Source organism: Salmo trutta, chromosome 17, assembly GCF_901001165.1.
Source record: "Salmo trutta chromosome 17, fSalTru1.1, whole genome shotgun sequence".
Lineage (NCBI taxonomy): Eukaryota > Metazoa > Chordata > Actinopteri > Salmoniformes > Salmonidae > Salmo > Salmo trutta.
In genome coordinates this window covers 4,205,289-4,219,802 of record NC_042973.1, presented here as the reverse complement: position 1 = coordinate 4,219,802, position 14,514 = coordinate 4,205,289, and positions in this window count along the sequence as shown.

Sequence of the window (14,514 nt, the reverse complement as noted above, 5' to 3'; positions counted from 1 at the left end):
CTATGTAGTGCACTACTTTTGACCAGGGCCAATAGAGGTAGCCTGTAAAGACGTGCACTACATAGATAATAGGGTGCCGTTTGGAACACAACCATAGTGACATGCTTAGGCTTAACCTCATGCACTGTAAAAGTGTTTTTCTGTCATTTCAACAGTAAAACACTGTAGAATGTAGATGAAAATACCCTAGGTGCATTTTACAGCATTAATGCAGTAGATCGCACTGCATTGTGGGTAAAATTTGTAAAACAATACTGTTATTAACTGTAACTGGAAGCCTCCTGTAAAAATGACTCTAACATACCGTATGTCTTCACAGTGATAGCTTATGCCTAATGTAGATTAAAATGATCTGTTACAGGCGCCAACATCATGCTGTCTCAGGTGAGACACATGAAGCTCAAACTATTTTAGTAAATATCTTCTTGAAGCGACTGTGAAGTGGAATAATAATATTTTCAGCTGCTGCCGGCTAGGTACCTTGACTTGTTTATACGTATATTTATTGCTAGTCAACGTTGAATGACTGCATATTTTCTTAGCTAACATAGCTAGCTAGCTAGTTAGCTCAAGTTGACACAAGGCATTCCGGTTTACTGTAAATTGCTTGTAAACATCTTGCTGTGCGACCTAGAAAAACATCTCCCAGGTAATAATTGGCAGGTATGTTTACACCATCACTACAGAGAAATGTTTTGTTTCTAGCAGTTGACAAATGTATTACCGGCGCAATGGTGTTTTTTTAAGATAGAAGGGCCGTATTTTACACATACCGGCAAACAACGTCGTGGTCCATACTCGCAAGCCAATAAATCCGATATGAATGGCACCAGTGTTGTATCGATCTGCCTGCCGACCAAAGGTGCAATGGGCAGCTTTAGCCTATCACAGTGTCGCCAGTGGTAGCTAGTAACATGGCCCATTCCTCCCCCCCCTTCCATGATTATATTTCAAGTAGGATGGCAGCCTACACAAGAAATAAGTAATAGTGATAGCCATCTAGATGTCACCGTGATATATTTTACCGCGATATAGTCTAGTCAATGGGGAGAGCATGAAAGGTAACAACACCGGGACAGAGTGTACTCAACACTGTGTGATTCGGTATTCACGAGGCTCTCAGCTGCACAACATCCAGTATGTCATTGTTTTTTTTAGCAAGGCCAGGAGTGATCGTATAGCTCCCCCCCCCCCCGCTAACCATTGGTTTAATTTAAACAACATGGTTCCATATAATGTTACAGTATTAGTAAACCTGTTCACTGTACCAGTAGTATGAACAGAAAGAAATGAAAATGTTATGAGTCTGGTAAAAGAATCTGCAGTATTGTAGCTTTGGCAATGTTCTATTAGTTAGCAAGGGTTTGAAGTATCAAATCAAATGTGTTTATATAGCCCTTTTTACATCAGCTGATATGTCAAAGTGCTGTACAGAAACCCAGCCTGAAAGTAGGCGTATCTAGCTGTCTTATTTGTATTTGCTCAATGCCTCAATTGATTTCATTAACTATATTGGATGTATGGCTGTAGGTTGGAATCAACCCAAGACAATGTACCCTGACGATGGGACAAAGTGCATGACAAGGTGGCCCAGAGGAAGATGAACCCTGAAGATGGGACGAAGTGTAGGACAAGGTGGCCCAGAGGAAGATGAACCCTGAAGATGGGACGAAGTGTAGGACAAGGTGGCCCAGAGGAAGATGAACCCTGAAGATGGGACGAAGTGTAGGACAAGGTGGCCCAGAGGAAGATGAACCCTGAAGACGGGACGAAGTGCATGACAAGGTGGCCCAGAGGAAGATGAACCCTGAAGATGGGACGAAGTGCATGACAAGGTGGCCCAGAGGAAGATGAACCCTGAAGATGGGACGAAGTGTAGGACAAGGTGGCCCAGAGGAAGATGAACCCTGTTGATTAAGGACATGCACCTGATTACACACAGAAGTAAGCCTATAGGCTACCTGGCCTGCGCGCAAATGTAATGTAGGCATATAAATGTTCCCATTTGGGGATCTGAGAGTCTTTCTGATTGGCTTAAAGCACCATCACTAATGAGCTGTGGAGCTTCCCAAAGTCATGTTTTCTACACCTCAAAACAGCAAGGAAATAAAGTCTGTTTTTACAACAATTGTTAATGACAACAGTTCCTCAATGTATTAGAAAAATATTTCCAGCTCTCTCTCTCTCTCTCTCTTTCGATAACCACTCAGTGTGAAAGGGAAAAATGTCATGCTCTGATCCAGTGAAAACATCATAAAATAGGGCCTACCTTATTACTTCTTATCCCTCTCGTAAATAGCCTACAGCTGTGTTTGTCCCGAGTTCACCGGCTAGGAAACTCTGAGGGACTAGAATATGGTCCAGAATATGTTATTACTTGTTGCAAGTTTTCTAGTGCAAGCTTCAGGCCAGACCCAAGTTAATAGTTGATACAATGTTTTAAGTTCGTTGCAGACAGGGCATGCATAGCCAATGTGATTCATAGGATATTTCTTTATTTTTCAGAATATTTTCTACCTGCAGTCTGCAATGTTTTTACTTGTTGGCTTTATAGGCTATTTTTACATAGTTATTAATGACAATATCATGTATTTTTATGTTTGTATCATTTTCATTTAGATTTGGATATAATTTTGATTAACCACATGACAATGATTTTGAGATATGAAGACGTTTATTATAAATTAAATTAAACTGTTCCACAAAAATGTGCATATGAATCGGTAGAAATTGTCAGATAAATTGTCATTCCAAATGAGAAAGGTTGCAGACTCCTCGTGTAGGCTATTTACGGCAACTTCATGTAAGTAACGGCAGAATCTATGAAAGCCAATAGGAGCGGGAGGAGGATGGTCGGTTCAGGTTATCTTGATCTCTGACTCCCTCTTGAGTCATTTGTGTTTTATTTCATCAAACATATTTAATTAAAACGCATAGGGTGTGTCTATATGTGTATAAATACACATTTAAAAAAATGTCGAAAGATGGTCGAAAGAACAGATGACTTTTGGTCTACCAAGATTATTTTTAATTCGGCGACAGCCCTATTCTGATGGTTCAGGGTGTGAAAGGCAGCGGATAGATCTCGGAGACAGCCCTAATCTGATGGTTCAGGGTGTGAAAGGCAGCGGATAGATCTCAGAGACAGCCCTAATCTGATGGTTCAGGGTGTGAAAGGCAGCGGGTAGATCTCAGAGACAGCCCTAATCTGATGGTTCAGGGTGTGAAAGGCAGCGGATAGATCTCGGAGACAGCCCTAATCTGATGGTTCAGGGTGTGAAAGGCAGAGGATAGATCTCAGAGACAACCCTAATCTGATGGTTCAGGGTGTGAAAGGCAGCGGATAGATCTCGGAGACAGCCCTAATCTGATGGTTCAGGGTGTGAAAGGCAGCGGATAGATCTCAGAGACAGCCCTAATCTGATGGTTCAGGGTGTGAAAGGCAGTGGATAGATCTCGGAGACAGCCCTAATCTGATGGTTCAGGGTGTGAAAGGCAGTGGATAGATCTCGGAGACAGCCCTAATCTGATGGTTCAGGGTGTGAAAGGCAGCGGATAGATCTCGGAGACAACCCTAATCTGATGGTTCAGGGTGTGAAAGGCAGCGGATAGATCTCGGAGACAGCCCTAATCTGATGGTTCAGGGTGTGAAAGGCAGAGGATAGATCTCGGAGACAGCCCTAATCTGATGGTTCAGGGTGTGAAAGGCAGCGGATAGATCTCGGAGGATGAGAACAGAGGAGAGAGAGTCAGCTTTGGCAGCGCGGAGAGCCACCGTGATCTTAACTTGTTGTTTGAAAAGTCCTGTAGTAGGTTGTGGAAACCTTTCTGTGACAGCGTCAAGTCCCCAAGGGACTTGTCACACACTCACATGCAATGCCGATGGCTGCCACAGTTAAAAGCCTTATTAATACATCTGTTCTTTAATCTGAGCGGAGAGAGCCACGCCAGATTCCATAGGTGGTGGCCCATTTGGAGCCCTCTGACAGTGTGAATTATACACATGGAGTGTGACAACTTAAATGCCTCTCCTGTCAGTGAAGCCCCTGTCATTATAAATAGATGTGTGTCCTAATGCTTTGTTAAATGTATTATTCATCTGTTTGCCACAAACCCATAAACTGGCTTTTAGCTCCACCATTCAGTCAGACCTCATGCTTTTGTTTGTCTATGGGTTATTCTTACGTCCATGTTTTTCCCAGTCCTGTAACCGTGTTCCAGCCCTGTTACCGTGTCAAGCCCCGTAAGTGTGTTCCAGCCCTGTAAGTGTGTCCCAGCCCTGTAACCGTGTCCCAGCCCTGTAACCATGTCCCAGCCCTGTAACCGTGTCCCAGCCCTGTAACCGTGTCCCAGCCCTGTAAGTGTGTCCCAGCCCTGTAACCGTGTCCCAGCCCTGTAACCGTGTCCCAGCCCTGTAACTGTGTCCCAGCCCTGTAACCGTGTCCCAGCCCAGTAAGTGTGTCCCAGCCCTGTAACCGTGTTCCAGCCCTGTAACCGTGTCCCAGCCCTGTAAGTGTGTCCCAGCCCTGTAACCGTGTTCTAGCCCTGTAACCGTGTCCTAGCCCTGTAACCGTGTTCCAGCCCTGTAACCGTGTCCTAGCCCTGTAACCGTGTTCCAGCCCTGTAACCGTGTCCTAGCCCTGTAGCCGTGGTCCAGCCCTGTAACCGTGTTCCAGCCCTGTAACCGTTTCCTAGCCCTGTAACCGTGTTCCAGCCCTGTAACTGTGTTCCAGCCCTGTATGATGTCACCAGAGAGGAAGGGCTGACTATCCTGATACAGTAACGTAAGGTATGGTAACTAATTTCCTCTCTTCCTAAGACACCAGGTTATTTACAGATCCCCAGGACACAACACAATACAACCATTTCCACACAGATGGAAAAGATATAGAAGAATTTAACAAGATGATTGTATGTTCTGCCTAGAACTTGTCATTCATGTGACAGTAAATACACATATGGAAGTATTCATATGGAAGTAAATACATGTTCAATATTAATTCATATGGCAGCAAACACACTTACAATATTAATTCATATGGCAGCAAACACACTTACAATATTAATTCATATGGCAGCAAATACACTTATAATATTAGTTAATATGGCAGCAAACACACTTACAATATTAATTCATATGGCAGTAAATACACTCATTATCATTCATGTGTAGCACCTTCCTAACGTTATGCTGTCCTTAAAGAGGCAATCGCCAGTTGCTACATCCATTTTCGACCGTTAAATTAAAGGGAAATTCCACCACTTTTAAAGCTAATTTTCATTTTCTCCAGCACAATACCAGTGGCTAAATATTTGAAAATAGCTAATTTCTATGTTTTTTTGTAGAAAAAAAATATCTACCCGATGACATCATCAAAATTTTACACATTTTATAAACACTTTATATTCAAACACTAAGCGAATCAGTGATGTAGGTAGCAAGACAAAACCCTTCCTCTGGTTAGAAACTCACTGCAGGTTTTGAAAATCACAGTTGTTCCTTATTTTTAAATCCTACCCTGTGATGTCACAGAGAAGCATTTTTTTTTTAACCACAGATCATAGAAACTGTTTTTCCAGATGTACAGTAGACACTGGTATGGTGCTGTAGATAATGAATATGAGGTTCAAAGTGGCAGAATTGCTCTTTAATGATAAATAGCCATTCATTCTACACTGAACAAAAATATAAAAGGAACATTTTAAGTGTTTGTCCCATGTTTCATGAGCTGAAATAAAAGATACCAGAAATTTGCCGTACGCACAAAAAGCTAATTTATTTCTATTTTTTTTTGCACACATTTAACATCCCTGTTAGTGATAATTTCTCCTTTGCCAAGATAATCCATCCACCTGACAGGTGTGGCTTATCAAGAAGCTGATTAAACAGCATGATCGTTACACAGGTGCACCTTGTGCTGGGGGACAATAAAAGGCCACTCTAAAATGTGCAGTTTTGTCAAACAACACAAAGCCACAGATGACTCAAGTTTTGAGGGGGAGTGCAATTGGCATGCTGACTACAGGAATGTCCATCAGAGCTGTTGCCAGAGAATTGAATGTTTATTTCTCTATCATAAACCGGCTCCAACGTCGTTTTAGAGAACTTGTGCTGTACATCTAACCGGCCTCACAACCGCAGACCACGTGTTTGTGTTGTGTGGGCGAGCGGTTTGCTGATGTCAACGTTGTGAACCGAGTGCTCCGTGGTGGCGGTGGGGTTATGGTATGGGCAGGCATAACCTACGGACAACAAACAAAACTGCATTTTATTGATGTCAATTTGAATACACAGAGATACCGTGACGAGATCCAAAAGGTCCATTATCGTGTCATTCATCCGCCGCCATCACCTCACGTTTCAGCATGATAATGCACGGCCCCATGTCACAAGGATCTGTATACAATTCCTGGAAGCTGAAAATGTCCCAGTTCTTCCGTGGCCTGCATACTCCTCAGACATACCCACTGAGCATGTTTGGGATGCTCTGGGTCGACGGGTATGACAGTGTGTTCCATTTCCCGCCAATATCCAGCAACGTTGCACAGCCATTGATGTGGGACAACATTCCACAGGCCACAATCAAAAGCTTGATCAACTCTATGCAAAGGAGATGTGTCACGCTGCATGAGGCAAATGGTGGTCACACCAGATACTGACTGGTTTTCTGATTCACGCCCCTACCTATTTTTTAAAGTGTCTGTGACCAAAATATGCATATTTGTATTCACAGTCATATGAAATCCATAGATTAGGGCCTAATGAATTTTTTTAAATTGACCGATTTCTTTTATATAAACTGTAACTCAGTAAAATCTTTGAAATTGTTGCATGTTGCATTTTATATTTTTTTGCTCAGTATAGATAACTAGCCAGCTGTATTCTAGCTAGTTAGCATACTAGCTAGCTGGGTTCACGTTGATTGCTTATCTAGCGTTAGCTAGCTAGATAAGATCATCTTTGTTATTATTGTCAGGTTTTTCATGTTCACATTCTGAAAATATTCACTGTGGTTGTTAATCCACGCACATGAACTACAAAGCTAAATTGGCTTGCTGGCTTGGATTTAACATTACACAATTAGCTTAGGCTAACTAACTAGGTGGCTAGTTAGATGAATACCGTTCACATCTACATTGCCAGTGTTTGGTTGGTACAAGGGCAGGCAACCTCTGTTACTTGTTTTTTTTTAGCTGGTGATTTTTAGTACAGCTGTAGCAGTGAACAGGCAATAACAAGCTGTAGGAGATGAATGAATAGATATTCTTACCTCTTGACCTATTTTTCTGGAATTTGTCTTTCAGCAGAAAAATAACCCACCAGTGAATGAACGAGGGTGAACAAGCAGAAACTTCAGGTATTTTGTCTTTGTCTTGCATAATCCTTATGTTAATAGATCACAAGACTATGAAGGGGGCAGATTGGTAACTAAATTGTCCTGCTTAGTTTATCAAATCAAATCACATTTTATTGGTCACATACACACGGTTAGCAGGTGTTAATGCGAGTGTAGGGAAATGCTTGTGCTTCCAGTTCCTGACAGTGATGTAATATCTAACCAGTAATCTAACAGTTCCCCAACAACTACCTAATACACCCAAATCTAAAGGGGTGAATGAGAATATGTACATATAAGTATATGGATGAGCGATGGCCGAGCGGCATAGGCAAGGTGCAGTAGATAGTAGAAAATACAGTATATACACATATGATATGAGTAATGTAAGATTGTTACGCACGCCTCTAGAAAGAGGGAACGCAACACCCTGCTACAACTCAACTCTCCGTGGTGTGAAAGAGGTATGGGACTGTTGGTGTGAGTAAGGATGACAAAAAGGCAGAGAATACCGTTTACAGGGAATTTATTCCTCCGCACGGTAAGTTTGGGGAAAAGGGGCTGGACGGAACCAAAGCAAAGAAAGTAAATATCAAAGCCCCCTCTCCTACCTTACCTGCCTACCCACTACTTACCTAACTAGCACCACCTGGTGCACTAACCAAAATACAGGGGTGGTCCGCCCAGGTCTTTCCTAGTGTGCATAGAGAATAAACTACTACGGGTAATGTATCCCCGCGGGTCTCTTGCCTAAGCACTCCCTAGGTGCCTTCCCCCCTGGGAACAAATGAAACAGAATAACACAAATGTACAAACTACTTCACAACAAAACACTAACCCAGGACATTAAAGAAAACTCTCTGAGCACCAAACACAGAACATATCAATAAGCTTTCTCAGCAACAACTAACTCAGTACATACCCAATTCCCTTTCTGAGAAACAACCAACATATATAAAACCCTCTGCCATCAACCACCTCGCTCAGCAAATATCCCCCTCAGCAATCATCTCTCTGAGCAACAGAACACTGGCTTATATAGCTGGAGAAGGAGTTGTTAATTGGAGACAGCTACGTCCTGACGAGGAGGCGGGGTCAGCTCTCCAATCAGTAATGGGGCCGACCAATCAGCTGCTTGGAGAATTTCAGGAAGCCATTTCCTGAAATACATACAAATACACAAACCACAACACAGAAACTGGGGAACGTAACAAATAAATGTAAACATTATTAAAGTTGCATTATTTAAAGTGGCATAGTTTAAAGTGACTAGTGATTGGGTCTCAGTGTAGGCAGCAGCCTCTCTGAGTTAGTGATTGCTTGTTTAGCAGTCTGATGGCCTTGAGATAGAAGCTGTTTCTCAATCTCTCGGTCCCAGCTTTGATGCACCTTATCTGGTTTGTGCTATTAAACAGGCATACATGATCATAAATATTTAACTTATGGACTATCAGATATTAAAACATGTTACATGTTTTCTCAAATGTCAGTGAAAACAATTGGCTGCTGTATACACCAAGTTGGTTCCCCTTTAACCCTCCTAGGTTGATGCTGGTAGAGGTGGCTGCTGTATACACCAAGTTGGTTCCCCTTTAACCCTCCTAGGTTGATGCTGGTAGAGGTGGCTGCTGTATATACCAAGTTGGTTCCCCTTTAACCCTCCTAGGTTGATGCTGGTAGAGGTGGCTGCTGTATATACCAAGCTGGTTCCCCTTTAACCCTCCTAGGTTGATGCTGGTAGAGGTGGCTGCTGTATATACCAAGTTGGTTCCCCTTTAACCCTCCTAGGTTGATGCTGGTAGAGGTGGCTGCTGTATATACCAAGCTGGTTCCCCTTTAACCCTCCTAGGTTGATGCTGGTAGAGGTGGCTGCTGTATACACCAAGCTGGTTCCCCTTTAACCCTCCTAGGTTGATGCTGGTAGAGGTGGCTGCTGTATACACCAAGCTGGTTCCCCCTTAACCCTCCTAGGTTGATGCTGGTAGAGGTGGCTGCTGTATATACCAAGCTGGTTCCCCTTTAACCCTCCTAGGTTGATGCTGGTAGAGGTGGCTGCTGTCTACACCAAGCTGGTTCCCCTCTAACCCTCCTAGGTTGATGCTGGTAGAGGTGGCTGCTGTATATACCAAGCTGGTTCCCCTCTAACCCTCCTAGGTTGATGCTGGTAGAGGTGGCTGCTGTATATACCAAGCTGGTTCCCCCTTAACCCTCCTAGGTTGATGCTGGTAGAGGTGGCTGCTGTATATACCAAGCTGGTTCCCCCTTAACCCTCCTAGGTTGATGCTGGTAGAGGTGGCTGCTGTATATACCAAGCTGGTTCCCCCTTAACCCTCCTAGGTTGATGCTGGTAGAGGTGGCTGCTGTCTATACCAAGCTGGTTCCCCCTTAACCCTCCTAGGTTGATGCTGGTAGAGGTGGCTGCTGTATATACCAAGCTGGTTCCCCCTTAACCCTCCTAGGTTGATGCTGGTAGAGGTGGCTGCTGTCTACACCAAGCTGGTTCCCCTTTAACCCTCTACATAGGAGTTGGCTTTACATAGGAGTTGGCTTTACATAGGAGTTGGCTATATAGCGCAAATGGATTGAATACCAAGCTAACATTTGGCTGATTGTCAGAACAAAAAGAGTGAAACTTGAAATAATATATATAATATTGTCCAGGTTAATAAATCCTGTTATGGATAGGACGCAGTATTTTCACGGCCGGATAAAAAAGTACCCGATTTAATCTGATTATTACTCCTGCCCAGAAACTAGAATATGTATATAATTATTAGCTTTGGATAGAAAACACTCCAAAGTTTCTAAAACTGTTTGAATGGTGTCTGTGAGTATAACAGAACTCATATGGCAGGCCAAAACCTGAGAAGATTCCAAACAGGAAGCGCCCTCTCTGACCATTTCTTGGCCTTCTTGATCATCTCTATCCAAAACAAGGGATCTCTGCGGTAACGTGACATTTTCTCAGGCTCCCATAGGCTCTCAGAAGGCGCCAGAAAGTTGAATGATGGCTTTGCAGGCCATGGCCATGGCCAGTACAAAAAAAAAATACAAAAAAAAATGCATGAAATGAAATGTATGCATTCACTACTGTAAGTCGCTCTGGATAAGAGCGTCTGCTAAATGACTAAAATGTAAATGTAATGGCTGAAAAACAGTAGCGCATTTTGTAAGTGGTCGATCTGAGGACAATGAGAATGGCGCGCGCATGCACGTGAAGAGTCCATGTTTTAATTTTCAGTCTTTGAACGAAAACAACGACTCCCGGTTGGAATATTATCGCTTTTTTACGAGAAAAATCGCATAAAAATAGATTTTAAACAGCGTTTGACATGCTTCGAAGTACGGTAATGGAATATTTAGAATTTTTTTGTCACAAAAAGGTGGTGTCTTGAACGCACGAACAAAACGCCGCTCTATGGATATAACTATGGATTATTTGGAACCAAACCAACATTTGTTATTGAAGTAGAAGTCCTGGGAGTGCATTCTGACGAAGAACAGCAAAGGTAATCCAATTTTTCTTATAGTAAATCTGAGTTTGGTGAGTACAAATCTTGGTGGGTGTCAAAATAGCTAGCCGTGATGGCTGAGCTATGTACTCAGAATATTGCAAAATGTGCTTTCACCGAAAAGCTATTTTAAAATCGGACACCGCGATTGCATAAAGGAGTTCTGTATCTATAATTCTTAAAATAAATGTTATGTTTTTTGTGAACGTTTATCGTGAGTAATTTAGTAAATTCACCGGAAGTGTTCGGTGGGAATGCTAGTTCTGAACGTCACATGCTAATGTAAAAAGCTGGTTTTTGATATAAATAAGACCTTGATTGAACAAAACATGCATGTATTGTATAACATAATGTCCTAGGAGTGTCATCTGATGAAGATCATCAAAGGTTAGTGCTGCATTTAGCTGTGGTTTGGGTTTATGTGACATTATATGCTAGCTTGAAAAATGGGTGTCTGATTATTTCTGGCTGGGTACTCTGCTGACATAATCTAATGTTTTGCTTTCGCTGTAAAGCCTTTTTGAAATCGGACAGTGTGGTTAGATAAAGGAGAGTCTTGTCTTTAAAATGGTGTAAAATAGTCATATGTTTGAAAAATTGAAGTTTTCGGATTTTCGAGGAGTTTGTATTTCGCGCCACGCCCATCATTGGATATTGGAGCAGGTGTTCCGCTAGCGGAACGTGTAGATGTAAGAGGTTTTAAGGTCCTTTTTTCGGAATTTCCGCCTGACTGACGTGCCCAAATTAAACTGCTTGTTACTCAGGCCCAGAGGCCAGGATATGCATATAATTGGTACCATTGGATAGACAACAATTTGAAGTTTGTAGAAATGTTAAAATAATGTATGAGACTATAACACAATTGATATGGTATGCAAATATTTTGTTTTGAGATTCCATGCTCTTTCAATGAAAAGCTATGGGTCCTATGTAATTCCAGCTCCCAGATTGCAATTCCTATGGCTTCCAGTAGATGTCAACAGTCTTTGTTCAAGGTTTCAGGCTTGTTTCTTCCAAAACGAGGAAGAATTTGGTGTTTTGGTACAAAGAGTCACAGTGGAAAATTAGTCTGTGGGCGCGCACTTTATAATTTTAGTTTTCTATTGAACATACTTCTTTCCGTATGAAATATTATAGTTTATTTACATTTTAGGGTACCTGAGGATTAAATAGAAATGTAGTTTGACTTGTTTGAACAAAGTTTAGTGGTGGCTTTTTGGACTCCTTTGTCTGCATGTTGAACGAGTGGATTACTGAAATCGATGGCACCAACTAAACAGACTTTTTGCGATATAAAGAAGGATTTTATCTAACAAAATGACCATTCGTGTTGTAGCTGGGTCCCTTGGGATTGCAAACAGAGGAAGATTTTCAAAAAGTAAGTGATTATTTAATCGCTATTTGTGATTTTATGAAGCCTGTGCTGGTTGAAAAATATGTTGATGTGGGGCGCTGACCTAAAACAATCGCATGGTATGCTTTTGCTGTAAAGCCTATTGTAAATCGGACAACGCAGTTACCTTAACAATAATTTAAGCTTTTAATCGATATTAGATACTTGTATGTTCATAAATGTTTAATATTACGATTATTTATTTGAATTGCGCGCCCTCCAATTTCACCGGATGTTGTCGACAGTTGTCCCGCTAGCGGGACGCCTAGCCTTAAGTTAATGTACTTGAGGACTACTCTAGAAATTGTTGGCTTTGCTACAGGAAATATAGAAAGGAGAATATGACGTGGGATGCTTGTGTGGCACCATAATGCAGTTGAGTGGTTGTGTGTGATGTTGCTGTTATGATTGTGATGTAACTTGCATTTTGTTTTCAGGTCAAATAAGACAATTGTATTCCCCTAACCTTATTCTTTCAATAAAGTTATTATTTTATTAATATTATATTACTTGTGCGTCTTCCCTTATCAAATGTAAGTGTCAGAACGACTCTAATACGCAGGAGGGGTGAAGTCAGGCGCAGGAGACGAAGGTACGTGAAACAGACGTTTAATGAACAAAGTCCAAAAGTGCCGCGAAAACAAGGCAGGGTACAAAACTCAAGCGACAGGCAAAACCCTAAATGAGTCGGGACGCAGCCCAGCAAACCCTAATGCCTAAACACAGAACGGCAGAGGAAAATCAAATCCCCAACCTATGAATAGACGACACAAAATAATCCCGCACAAAACCAAACCAAAAACAGACAGACTAAATACCCCCCACTAATGAACCAACACAACACAGGTGCTAACCTAAACAGACATCACTAAATGAAAAAGAAAAGGAGATCGGTGGCAAGCTAGTAGGCCGGCGACGACGACCGCCGAGTGCCGCCCGAACGGGGAGAGGCGCCACCTTCTGTAGATGTTGTGACAGTAAGACTCAATGCTTTCTGTAGTTTGTTTTGGTGCAGATATGTGTTTAATTTACTATCTGGAAAAGAAAGTGTCTGATCACGGAAAATTCCATCGATTTTTTTTTTTTTCTTTTTACTAGCAGTCACTAAAACAGGTGTTTCTTATTTTGTAAGGATCAGAGTAGAAATACCTTTTACTGTGAATGAGTTAAACCTTCCAGAGCTGAAGTTATAAAACAATAACTTGCAAATATACATTTTAGTCATTTAGCAGACGCTCTTATCCAGAGCGATTTACAGTAGTGAATTCATACGTTTCATTTCATGCATTTGTTTTTGTTTTTTGTGCTGGCCCCCCGTGGGAATCAAACCCACAACCCTGGCGTTGCACATACCATGCTCTACCAACTGAGCCACAGGGAAGGCTAAATATACTTACATACCGTGATTTAAACTTTCATTATAACCTTGTTTAAGATGTAAATATGTAAATAAGTGACGAGGATGTAGAATGACAACAACCTTTCATTGCAGTCTGGTTTCTTTATTGACGTTCAACAACAGAAAACATTCAAAGATGTGTAATAAGTTAGTCATCAGAAAGTCCATTTTTCAAAATAAAAAAGGATTTTGTGATGATATTGAAGATTATACAATGGGCCTCTGAGGCCTAACAACCATCTCTGACCATCTCTGCAGCATTCCACCAGTCAGGTCTTTATGGTAAAGTGGCCAGATGGAAGCCACTCCTCAGTAAAAGGCACATGACAGCCCGCTTGGAGTTTACCAAAAGGCACCTAAAGGACTCTCAGACCATGAGAATCAAGATTCTCTGGTTTGATGAAACCAAGATTGAACTCTTTGGCCTGAATGCCAAGTGTCACATCTGGAGGAAACTTGGCACCATCCCTACGGTGAAGCATGGTGGTTGAAGCATCATGCTGTGGGAATGTTTTTCAGCGGCAGGGACTGGGAGACTAGTCAGGATTGAGGGGAAAGATGAACGGAGCAAAGTACAGAGAGATCCTTGAAGAAAACGTGATCCAGAGCGCTCGGCACCTCAGACTAGGTCGAAGGTTCACCTTCTAACACGATGCCGACCCTAAGCACACAGCCAAGACAACGCAGTAGTGGGTTAAGGACACGTCTCTGAATGTCCTTGAGTGGTCCAGCCAGAGCACGGACTTGAACCTGATCGAACATCTCTGGAGAAACCTGAAAATAGCTGTGCAGCAACTCTCCCCATCCAACCTGACAGAGCTTGAGAGGATCTGCAGAGAAGAATGGGAGAAACTCTCCAAATACAGGTGTTCC